This window comes from Balaenoptera acutorostrata, chromosome 2, assembly GCF_949987535.1.
Source record: "Balaenoptera acutorostrata chromosome 2, mBalAcu1.1, whole genome shotgun sequence".
NCBI lineage: Eukaryota > Metazoa > Chordata > Mammalia > Artiodactyla > Balaenopteridae > Balaenoptera > Balaenoptera acutorostrata.
The window spans coordinates 106,345,239-106,358,452 of record NC_080065.1 but is presented as its reverse complement, the minus strand read 5'-3'; the positions used below and the strand labels follow the sequence as shown (position 1 = coordinate 106,358,452).

At 38.1% G+C, this 13,214-nt stretch overlaps 1 protein-coding gene across 1 annotated transcript in view; it reads right to left on the bottom strand.

Moving 5' to 3' along the window:
* LOC130707178 (peroxisomal multifunctional enzyme type 2-like) overlaps positions 1-13,214 on the bottom strand; it is an 80,638-nt gene that overhangs the window by 45,678 nt on the left and 21,746 nt on the right. The gene's annotated exons all lie outside the window — the stretch shown is intronic.

Sequence of the window (13,214 nt, the reverse complement as noted above, 5' to 3'; positions counted from 1 at the left end):
TAAGATCAGGAAGAAGACAAGTATGACCATTCTCACCACTTTTATTGAACATAGTTTTGGAAGTCCTAGCCACAGCAATCAGAGAAGAAAAAGAAATAAAAGGAATCCAAATTGGAAAAGAAGAAGTAAAACTGTCACTGTTTGCAGATGGGATGATGCTATACGTAGAACATCCTAAAGACACTGCCAGAAAACTACTAGAGCTCATCAATGAATTTGGTAAAGTTGCTGGACACAGAACAAATACACTGAAATCTGTTGCATTTCTATACACTGACAACAAAATATCAGAAAGAGAAATTAAGGAAACAATCCCATTTACCATCACATCCAAAAGAAATACAGAGGAATAAACCTAAGGAGACAAAAGACCTGTACTCTGAAAACTATAAGATGCTGATGAAAGAAATTAAAGACCCCACAAACAGATGGAAAGATATACTCTGTTCTTGGATTGGACGAATCAATATTGTTAAATGACCATACTACCCAAGACAATCTATAGGTTCAATGCAATCCCTATCAAATTACCAATGGCATTTTTTCACAGAACTAGAACAAAACATTTCACAATTTGTACGGAGACACAAAAGACCCCGAATAGCCAAAACAATCCTGAGAAAGAATGGAGCTGGAGGAATCATCCTCCCTGACCTCAGACCACACTACAAAGCTACAGTAATCAAAACAATAAGGTACAGGCACAAAAGCAGACATAGAGATCAATGGAACAGGATAGAAAGCCCAGAAATAAACCCATGCATTTATGGTCAATTAATCTATGACAAAGGAGGCAAGAATACACATTGGAGAAAAGACAGTCTCTTCAGTCAGTGGTACTGGGAAAACTGGTCATGTAAAAGAATGAAATTAGAACATTCTCTGACACCATATACAAAAATAAACTCAAAATGGATCAAAGACCTAAATGAAAGACTGGATACTATAAAACTCCTAGAGGAAAACATAGGCAGAACACTCTTTGACATAAATCGCAGCAATACTTTTTTGGATCTGTCTCCTAGAGTAATGGAAACAAAAACAGAAATAAACAAATTAAACTTAAAAGTTTTTGCACACAAAGGAAACCATAAACAAAACGAAAAAGACAGCCTACAGACTGGGAGAAAACATTTGCAAAGGATGCTACTGACACAGGAGTCATTTCCGAAATATATAAGCAGCTCATACAGCTGAATATCAAAAAAACAAACAACCCAAACAAAAAATGGGAAGAAGACCCAAATACATATTTCTCCAAAGATGACATACAGATGGCCAACAGGCACATGAAAAGATGCTCAATATTGATAATTATTAGGGAAATGCAAATCAAAACTGCAATGAGGCATCACCTTACACCGGTCAGAATGGCCATCATTTAAAAGTCTACAAATAATAAATACTGGAGTGGGTGTGGAGAAAAAGGAACCCTCCTACACTGTTGGTGGGAATGTAAACTGGTGCAGCCACTGTGGAAAACAGTAGAGAGATTCCTTAAAAAAATAAAAGTTGAGTTACCATATGATCCTGCAATCCTACTCCTGGGCATATATCTGAAGAAAACTCTAATTCAAAAATATACATGTACCCCAATGTTCACAGCAGGACTATTTACAATAGCTAAGACATGGAAACAACCCAAATGTCCATCAATGGATAACTGGATAAAGAAGGTATGGTATATATATATATACAATGGAATATTACTCAACCAAAAGAGGAATGAAATAATGCCATTTGCAGCAACATGGATGGACCTAGAGAATATCATATTAAGTGAAGTAAGTCAGTCAGAGAAAGACAATCATCATATGATATGACTTATATGTGGAATCTAAAAAAATGATACAAATGAACTTACTTACAAAACAGAAATAGACTCACAGACATAGAAAGCAAACTTATGGTTACCAAACGGGATAGCAGGGGGCATGGGGGGAAGATAAATTAGGAGGTTGGGATTAACCTATACACAACACTATATATAAAATAGATACACAATGAGGACCTACTGTATAGCACATGGAACTATATTCAATATCTTGTAACAACCTATAATGGAAAAGAATCTGAAAAAGAATAGATATATATACATATGTATAACTGAATCACTTTGCTGTACATCTGAAACTAACACAACATTGTAAATTAACTATACTTCAATTTTTAAAAATTGTTTAAAAAATGTCAGCTGGTGTTATATAAAGTCTAGCGTATTATATATTATGCTAGATAATATGAATATTATGCATATTATACTATATTAAAAACTTTAAATTATCTTTCACATATACATATATATTTAACATATGCTGAATATACATATTTAAGTATACTCTAGAATATATTATATATAAAATAATATACATATGAATATATATGTGTGCATGTGTATGTGTGTGTGTATGTGTGTGTGTGTGTGTGTATATATATATATATATATATATATATATATATATATATATACACACACACATATATATTCCAGCATATAGTTTTAAATGGCCAGGCATTTGAAGAAACAAGACAATGTGAACAAAATCCAGGAGAAATCAAAGGTTATAAAACAGACACCAAGGGCTTCCAGATAATAGATTTCAAAATAATTATTCTTATTTCGTTCAAGGTAATAAAAAATGATTGAAAATTTAAGCCATGAATGGAAAATTTTAAATGATCTAATGGATTTTTTAAAATAATAATAAAAACATAATGACTAGATTAAGAATTTCAAAAATGTATTTATTATCAAATTACACATGAGAGAATTAGTGACCTGAGATAGGTCAGATAAAATACGTGAAATAAGCACATGGAAAAAATAAAAACATGAAATACTGGAAAAACTTAAAGGTCAAAGAGATGTGTAAGAATTCCAAAGTAGAGAAGAGAGAACCTGAAGAAAAAGCAATATTTGAGTAAATAATGACTGACAATTAACCAAAACTGATGAAAAATATATAAAGCATCTAATTTTAGAATATTCAGGTAAGATAAATACAAACAAAACTAAACCTGACTACATAATGGTAAAATTACAGAATATTGAAGAAAAGATGAAATCTTCTAGGTAGCCAGAAAGAAAGTGTTCAAATGAACAAAAGTTTAATTTACGTTTGGTTTTTTATTTCTCTATTTTTTCCAGTTTTCCAATTATTGAGAAATAATTGACATACATCATAGTATAAGTTTATGGTCTACAGCAGGATGGTTTGATTTTTTGATTTGCATATACTGTGAAGCAATTACCACAATAGGCTCAGCTCACATATAGATACAATAAAAAGAAAAAATAAGCAAAAAGGAAAAAACTGTTTCTCCTTGTTACGAGAACTCTCAGGGTTTACTCTCTTAACAACTTACCTATACAACACACAGCAGTGCTAGCTGTAGTCATCAAGTTGTACATTACATCCCTAATATTTATTTATCTAATAACTAGAAGTTTGTACCTTTTAACCACCTTCCTCCAGTTGCCCTTCCCCCCACCCTCAGCCTCTGGTAACCACAAGTCTGATCTCTTTTTCTATGAGTTTGACTTTTGTTTTTTAGATTCCACATATAAGTGAGATGACACAGTATTTGTCATTCTCTGTCTGATTTATTTCACTTAGCATAATGCCTTTAAGGTCCATACATTGTCAGAAATAGTAGAATTTCCTCATTTATCTGACTGAATAATATTCCATTTTGTGTATAGATACAACAACTTCTTTACTCATTTTATCTATCAATGTACACTTAGGTTGTTTCCATCTCTTGGCTATTGTAAATAATGCTGCTATGAATATGGGAGGGCAGATATCTTTTGAGTTAGAGTTTTCATTTTCTTTGTATATATTCCCAGAAGTATTAGAATTGCTGGGTAATATGGTAATCCATTTTTAATTTTTTGAGGATCCTCCATATTGTTTTGCAGTGGCTGTACCAATTTACAATCCCACCAAACCCTTTCTCCTCATCCATACCAGCATTTGGTATCTCTTGTCTTTTTTATAATGGCCATTCTAACAAGTGCGAGGTGATGTCTCATTGCAGTTTTAATGCATTTCCTTAGTTACTAGTAATGTTGAGCATTTTTTCCATGTGCCTGTTGGTCTTTCTTATATCTTCTTTGAAGAAATGTCTATGCAGGTTCTTTGCCCATTTTTTCATTGTTTGGTTTTTTTGCTGCTGATTTGTGTAAGTTCTTTATATATTTTGGATATTAATCTCTAATCAGTTATAGGGTTTCATATATTTTTCCCATTCCATAGGTTGTCTTTTCACTTCGTTGATTGTTTCTTTTGCTGTGCAGAAGCTTTTTAGTTTGATGTAGTCCCACTTGTTTATTTTTGATTTTGTTGCTTGTGCTTTAAGTATCATATTCAAAAAATTACTACCAAGACCCATGTCAAGGAGCTTTATTCCAGGGATGGGGGGGAGGTGAAGTCAAGATGGCAGAGTAGGAGGATGCAGAGTTCACATCTTCTCACAATTAGGGCACCTACCAGGCTCTGGTGGGGGACCTTGGACACCTAAGGGGACGGGAGGAACCCCTGCACAACCAGGTAGGATGTGGGGCGTTGGGAAGAGGGAAGCAAAAGTGGAGGCAGGATGGGACTGGTGCTCCTGAGGGGCGGCTGGGGGAGGGGAGGGGTTCCAACACCCAGAGGGGCCCACTCACCACTAAGGGATCAGCGGGGACAGGGAGATACCTTCGGGGGATCAGAGGGGAATGTGGCCAGCATTTCCCCCACTTGCTCGGGCCCCAGCAAGCCTGCTGGGGTCCCAGGCCTGAACCTCCACCCTCTGGGGCCCCCTCCAGTCACGCATGTCCTGGGGGCATGGGAGGGAGGGTGGGAGCAGAAGTAGAGGTGAGAGAGAACCAGTACCCCAAGGGGCAGCTGCGGGAGGGGAGGGGTTCCTATGCTCGGAGGGGCCCACTCATGGTGAAGGGATCAGTGGGGATGGGGAGAGAACTTTGGGGGATCAGGGAATCAGAGGGGTATGCAGCCAGCATTTTCCCGACCTGCTCGGGCCCCGGCAAGCCTGCTGGGGTCCCAGGCCTGAACCTCCACCCTCTGGGGCCCCCTCCAGTCACGCATGTCCTGGGGGCATGGGAGGGAGGGGGGGAGCAGAAGTAGAGGCGAGAGAGAACCAGTACCCCAAGGGGCAGCAGGGGGAGGGGAGGGGTTCCCATGCTCGGAGGGGCCCACTCATGGTGAAGGGATCAGTGGGGATGGGGAGAGAACTTTGGGGGATCAGGGAATCAGAGGGGAATGCAGCCAGCATTTTCCCGACCTGCTCGGGCCCCGGCAAGCCTGCTGGGGTCCCGGGCCTGAACCTCCATCCTCCAGGACCCCCTCCAGCCACACTGAGCCTAGGCCCAGCTGCCCCTGCCTAAGCCCCGCACCCCCATCTAACCCCCAAAGGCCTTTTCTGGCATTTTTTCTTTTTTTTTCTTTTGCTGTTGTGGTTCTGTTTTGCCTTCTTGTTGTTGTTTCATTTATATTATTATTTTTTCTAATATATTTTTTATTTTTCTAACTTTATTTTATTTTTTATTCTTTGTTACTGTTCTGCTACTTTTAGTTTGTTGCCTTCTTTTTTTTTTTTCTTTTTTTTTGCTGCACCCTGCAGCGTGCAGGATCTTGGTTCCCAGGACAAGGGTCAGGCCTGAGACCTGTGGTGGGAGTACTGAGTCCAAACAGCTGGACTAACAAAGAACTTCAGACCCCAGGGAATATTAATTGGTGTGAGGACTCCCAGAGGTCCTCATTCTGGCACCAAGACCTGGCTCTACACAACTGTCAGCGTTGGACTGCGAACTCCAGTGTTGGACGCCTCAGGCCAAACAACCAGTAAGACAGGAACACAGCCCCACTCATCAAAAAAAGTGAGATGACAAAAAAATATGTTACAGAAGAAGAAGCAAGGTAAAAACCTAAAAGACCAAATAAATGAAGAGGAAATAGGCAATCTACCTGAAAAAGAATTCAGAGAAATAGTAGTAAAGATGATCCAAAATCTCAGAAATAGAATGGAGGCATGGATTGAGAAAATACAAGAAATGTTTAACAAGGACCTAGAAGAACTAAAGAACAAACAGTGATGAACAACACAATAACTGAAATGAAAAATACACCAGAAGGAATCAATAGCAGAATAACTGAAACAGAAGAATGAATAAGTGAGCTGGAAGATAGAATGGTGGAAATAACTGCTGAGGGACAAAATAAAGAAAAAAGAATGAAAAGAAATGAGGACAGTCTCAGAGACCTCTGGGACTACATTAAATGAACCAACATTTAAATTATAGGGGTCCCAGAAGAAGAAGAGAAAGAGAAAGGGTCTGAGAAAAAAACATTTTTTTTAATTATTTATTTATTTATTTATTTATGGCTGTGTTGCGTCTTTGTTTCTGTGCGAGGGTTTTCTCTAGTTGTGGCAAGCGGGGGCCCCTCCTCATCGCGGTGCGCGGGCCTCTCACTATCGCGGCCTCTCTCGTTGCGGAGCACAGGCTCCAGACACTCAGGCTCAGTAATTGTGGCTCACGGGCCCAGTTGCTCCACGGCATGTGGGGTCTTCCCAGACCAGGGCTCGAACCCGTGTCCCCTGCATTGGCAGGCAGACTCTCAACCACTGCGCCACCAGGGAAGCCCCTGAGAAAATATTTGAAGAGATTATAGTTGAAAACTTTCCTAACATGGGAAAGGAAATATCCACCCAAGTCCAGGAAGCACAGAGAGTCCCATACAGGATAAACCCAAGGAGAAACACACGAAGACACATATTAATCAAACTAACAAAAATTAAATTCAAAGAAAAAATATTACATGCAGCAAGGGAAAAGCAACAAATAACCTACAAGGGAATCCCCATAAGGTTATCAGTTGATTTTTCAGCAGAAACTCTGCAGGCCAGAAGGCAGTGGAATGATACATTTAAGGTGATGAAAAGGAAAAGCCAACAACCAAGATTACTCTACCCAGCAAGGATCTCATTCAGATTCGATGGAGAAATCCAAAGCTTTACAGACACGCAAAAGCTAAGAGAATTCAACACAACCAAACTAGCTTTACAACAAATGCTAAAGGAACTTCTCTAGGTGGGAAACACAAGAGAAGAAAAAACCCACAAAAACAAACCCAAAACAATTAAGAAAATGGTAATAGGAACACATATATCAATAATTACCTTGAGTGCAAATAGATTAAATGCTCCAAACAAAAGACACAGACTGGCTGAATGGATACAAAAACAAGACCTGTATATACACTGTCTACAAGAGACCCACTTCAGACCCAGAGACACATACAGACTGAAAGTGAGGGGATGGAAAAAGATATTCCATGCAAATGGAAATCAAAAGAAAGCTGGAGTAGCAATGCTCATATCAGATAAAATAGACTTTAAAATAAAGACTGTTACAAGAGACAAAGAAGGATACTACATAATGATCAAGGGATCAATCCAAGAGGAAGAAATAATAATTGTAAATATTTATGCAGCCAACATAGAAGTACCTCAATACATAAGGCAAATGCTAACAGCCATAAAGGCAGAAATCAACAGTAACACAATAATAGCTGGGGGGGAACTTCCCTGGTGGTCCAGTGGTTAAGAATCTGCCTTCCAATGCAGGGGACGCAGGTTCGATCCCTGGTCAGGGAACTAAGATCCCACGTGTTGTGGGGCAAGTAAGCCCATGTGCCGCAACTACAGAGCCCATACACTCTGGAGCCCATGTGCCACAGCTAGAGAGACTGCGTGCCGCAACTACTGAGCCCACATGCTCTGGAGCCCTGCACCACAACTAGAGAGAAGCCCGTGCACCGCAACAAAGATCCCGCATGCCACAACTAAGACCCAATGCAGCCGAAAATAAATAAATAAATATTTTAAAAATAATAATAATAATAGTGGGGGACATTAACACGCCACTTACACCAATGGACAGATCATCCAGACAGAAAATAAATAAGGAAACACAAGCTTTAAATGACACAATAGACCAGATAGATTTAATTGATATTTATAGGACATTCCACCCAGAAGCGGCAGAATACACTTTCTTCTCAAGTGCACAGGGAACATTCTCCAGGACAGATCACATCTTGGGTCACAAATCAAGGCTCAGTAAATTTAAGAAAATTGAAATCGTATCAAGCATCTTTTCTGACCACAACGCTATGAGATTAGAAATCAATTACAGGAAAAAAACCGTAAAAAACACAAACACATGATAGCTGAACAGCATGTTACTAAATAACCAAGAGATCCCTGAAGAAATCAAAGAGGAAATCAAAAAATACCTAGAAACAAATGACAACAAAAACACGATGACCAAAAACCTATGGGACTCAGCACAAGCAGTTCTAAAAGGGAAGTTTATAGCAATTCAATCTCACCTCAAGAAACTAGAAAAATCTCAAATAAACAATCTAACCTTACACCTAAAGCAACTAGAGAAAGAAGAACCAAAAAAAAAAGCCCCAAAATTAGTAGGAGGAAAGAAATCATACAGATCAGAGCAGAAATAAACTAAATAGAAATTAAGAAAACAATAGCAATAAATAAATAAGGTCAGTAAAACTAAGAGCTGGTTCTTTGAGAAAATAAACAAAATTGATAAACCTTTAGCCAGACTCATCAAGAAAAAAAGAGAGAGGACTCAAATCAATAAAATTAGAAATGAAAAAGGAGAAATTACAACTGACACCACAGAAATACAAAGGATCAAAAGAGACTACCACAAGCAACTCTATGCCAATAAAATTGACAACCTGGAAGAAATGGACAAATTCTTGGAAAGGTACAACTTTCCAAGACTGCACCAGGAAGAATTAGAAAATATAAACAGACAAATCACAAGTAATGACATTGAAACTGTAATTAAAAATCTTCCAACAAACAAAAGTTCAGGACCAGATGGCTTCACAGGTGAATTCTATCAAACATTTAGAGAAGAGCTAACTCCTATCTTTCGCAAACTCTTCCAAAAAATTGCAGAGGGAGGAACACTCCCAAACTCATTCTACGAGGCCACCATCACCCTGATACCAAAACCAGACAAAGATATCACCAAAAAAGGAAATTATAGGTCAATATCAATGATGGACATAGACACAAAAACATTACAATTTGCATTTCTCTAATCATTAGTGTCAATGTTTTTCAAGTTGCCTAGGGCAAACAGGAATTCACTGAAGGGCAGAAAACTCATGTCAGTTTGCCATTCTGTGTTTTTTTTTATATGTTGATCTTGCTGTTCCCTGAACATATTGTTCCAGAAGGCAATATTAAAGGACAATCTCATAGGAGGTTGTAGCACTATATTTTCTTCATCGTGAATATGCTTTCAGGGTTCACACAGATGCAGGTTTTTTTGTTTCAACAGAAAAGAAGGAAATAATTAGTCCTTCCTAGATGCAGAATATAGGGATTTTGATCTGAAAAGAGTGTGAAGAAGTTATGGGGTATCACCTCACACTGGTCAGAATGGCCATCGTCAAAAAATCTATAAACAATGAATGCTGGAGAGGATGTGGAGAAAAGGGAACCTTCTTGCACTGTTGGTGGGAATGTAAATTGGTACAGCCACTATGGAGAACAGTATGGAGTTTCCTCAAAAAACTAAAAACAGAATTACCATATGACCCAGCAATCCCACTACTGGGCATATACCCAAGGAAAACCATAATTCAAAAAGACACATGCACCCCGATGTTCACTGCAGCACTATTTACAATAGCCAGGTCATGGAAGCCACCTAAATGTCCATCAACAGAGGAATGGGTTAAAGAAGATGTGGTACATATATACATTGGAATATTACTCAGCCATAAAAAGGAATGAAATAGTGCCATTTGCAGAGACGTGGATAGACCTAGAGTCCGTCATACAGAGTGGGGTAAGTCAGAAAGAGAAAAATATCATATAATATCTCTTATATGAAGACTCTAGAAAAGTGGAACAGATGAACTTATTTGCAAAGCAGAAATAGAGACAGAGATGTGGAGAACAAACTTATGGATACCAAGGGGTTTGGGGGGGGTGGGATGAACTGGAGATTAGGACTGACATATATACACTACTGTGTACAAAATAGATAACTAATGAGAGCCTACTGTATAGCACTATAGCACTAGGGAACTCTACTCAGTGCTCTGTGGTGACCTAAACAGGAAGGAAATCTTAAAAACAGGGGATATATGTATACGCATAACTGATTCACTTTGCTGTACAGCAGAAACTAACACAACATTGTAAAGCAAATATACTCCAATAAGAATTCATTTTAAAAAATAACACTTTTTTAAAAAAGAAAAACATTAAGAAAAGAAATAAGGAAAAGAGACTCTGCCAACCAAATGTAAATTGGAAGAAAATCACAACGTGCTGGAGCTAAAAGCAATCTTAGCAGTTGAAATACATGGCATTAATGTCCTCAATTCTTTACCCTGCCCTTATCCACATCCTTCACATACCACCTGGCAGTACCTTCTCCCAGGAAAGAGACAGAAGATACTTCCCTACCCCTTGCTTTCGGGTTTGCCACATGATCTGCCTGGGTTAATGGACTGTTAACAGAAAACTGTTTGTGCTATTGTGCCTGCTCTCTTTCACATCTGTCAGAGCAGGAGAGTAAGCCTGGGCTAGCTGAGGAGGAGGATTAGAGACCTACAGGGCTGAGCCAGCCAGGGATGTACCCAGCCTAGAACAGGAGACCCTCAGGTGACCTATGGATTTGTGATCTAGGTAAATGCATGTTGCTGTGGGATACTGAGATTATGTGGTGGATCGTGCCATATATTAGTTGATGCCACACCCAACAACGTCAACTCCTTCAATTTATAGAGGAGAAAACCAGACCCCAAAGTGGAAGCAGATGGATAGTAGTGGCAGGGCTGGAAGTTAGGCCCTGAAACAGAACCTTGACTATCTGAATATTTACTCCAGGCTCAGATATGCACTGGCCACATGGACATTGGAAAGCCAATTAGTTTCTCTGAATCTCAGTCTTTTGTTTGAAAATGAAGGTAACATGTACCCTAAATAAAAACTAGAAATTGTCTGGTCTAAATAAGGTATTCGATGTGAAGACACTTTGTGAAAAAGGGATAAAGACGCTCAAGTGGTTAGTGTTTAACGGATGCTAAGTGCGTGATGAAACTTTTGCTTACATGATATTATTTTATCTCATTTAATCTTTTAAATACCTACCTATTAATAAGGTAGGTGTGCACTCATTTGTTGAAAATCAGGTGATTACCGTGTGCTTACAGAGCCAGGTCCTGTGTACATGTAACGAATAAACAAATTCATGCTGAGGGAACTTAAGTAACTTACCCAAGTAACTTAACCTCAAAGAACTTGGCACGTTTTTATTAATCAGTAGGGAGCCTGATGATTGTAGCTCAGGAAAACTGTTAACTATTGCAAAATGACTTTCTGCTACTGGTCACCCAGAAACATGCTACAAAGTTATTCAAATTAGAGCGTCTGCTTTTAGAGCTTTGATCTGAGAATTTTATTAGAAACATCTGTTTTTACTATCCAAATGTCATGATATATATGCCATGCCACCTACCATTAACAGTCACTGGGGTCTCTAATCACAACATTCCATCTGCTCTGGAAGATGACTACCCTTCTCTCTGGGGCACTCCCAAGGGCATAAGGTGCATTTCAAATGTGCCACATGGCCTATATTTTGATTCAAACTCCACCCAACATACCTTTAAAACTCAACAATATGTATCTTAGGTTTAACTTCTCGGCATGAGAAGGACTGACTCTCTTTTAAGGTATCCCATAACACTTTTCAAAATTAAATACATCAATATAGGCCCCTGCAAATGTGGGGGGAAAACATAAGAGAAAAACAGATTTTATTTGCACCAACAAATATTATTTGGGAAAACAGGAGGTCAGTGCCCTAAATTACTGGGAATGCTTATTAGCAATAGAGAATCTTGCCCTGAGTGAGACTTAAGAAAAGCCACAAAAAGAATGAAAATTGTGTAAAGGCAAATAAACTTCTTTTCTCAGCTTCAAGAGTACTGAGCTCAAACTCCATTCCTGGCTTCCTAATTGCACTGTGGTTTAACATAGGAGAATGTTCTCTGAGGTGAAATCTCATGTAATTTCTTAGGGTCTTCAGGGATTTTAGTTAATCCAGATTAAAGTAAATCGATCAGAATATGAAAGGGTTAAGAAAATATGTTTTTATTCCACCTCAAAATCTCTTTCCCAATAAAACATATTTGATATAGATTCTACTAGCAGGTCTTAAAATTTACAATATTCCAAAGAAAATGAGGGATGATGCTGGAGGAGGACAGTGGAACCCCGCCAGCATTTGAGAGGACTTCCCTCTGGGCAAGGTTTCATTCTGATTATTTTCATTGCACTGAGTCACAAATTTCAGGACACAAAGAAATGAAGGGGCAAGGAGTAAGGGCTTCCTCTTCAACTTCCTGCAAAGCTTTATTTTTGAATAGAAACACCTTGAAGTCATTATTGCTGAACAAAAATGTGTTGTGGACAAGAAGTCTGCAAACATTTCATATTCTTTTCCTTGTTGAAATATTTATAATGGGTATTGTGGAAAGAAGCACACATTTGGAAAGAATCTCTTTGAAAACTTGCTTAATTGTGATAGCTAAATAGCTTAATAGTAAATAACTAGTTTAATAGTAAATATATTATGTATATAAAACCACATAAATATAATAGTATATATAATTATATATAATAGTATAATAATAGTAGTGTAATATTAGTGTGTGTGTGTGTATATATATAGTATATAGGGACAGTATTCCTGTTCAGAAAGGGAATTTTAACTTAAAAGGTCTTCATTAACAGGCAAAATGCATGGAATTTTCAGCAGGCAAATATTAATACACATTGTGAAAGACAACTGTGACTTTGTGGTAGTATCCTACTTGCATTTTGTAAACTCTGTGAAGTGCTTGCTTATCCCCTGCCTGCATTTCAAGCAACACTTACCAGTGACTGTACCAGATTTAAATCATAATTTACAGTCACCAATACAAAAGTGCTCCTGAAAAAAAATTATTCTAGTTTTTAGCATTACTGAGGTATAATTGAGAAATAAAACTAAGATATTTCAAGTGTACAATGGGATGATTTGATAAAAAATATTTATTTTAAATGGAACTCATCTATGGGTAGGAAAGTGAGTTTTGTATTTGTTATGT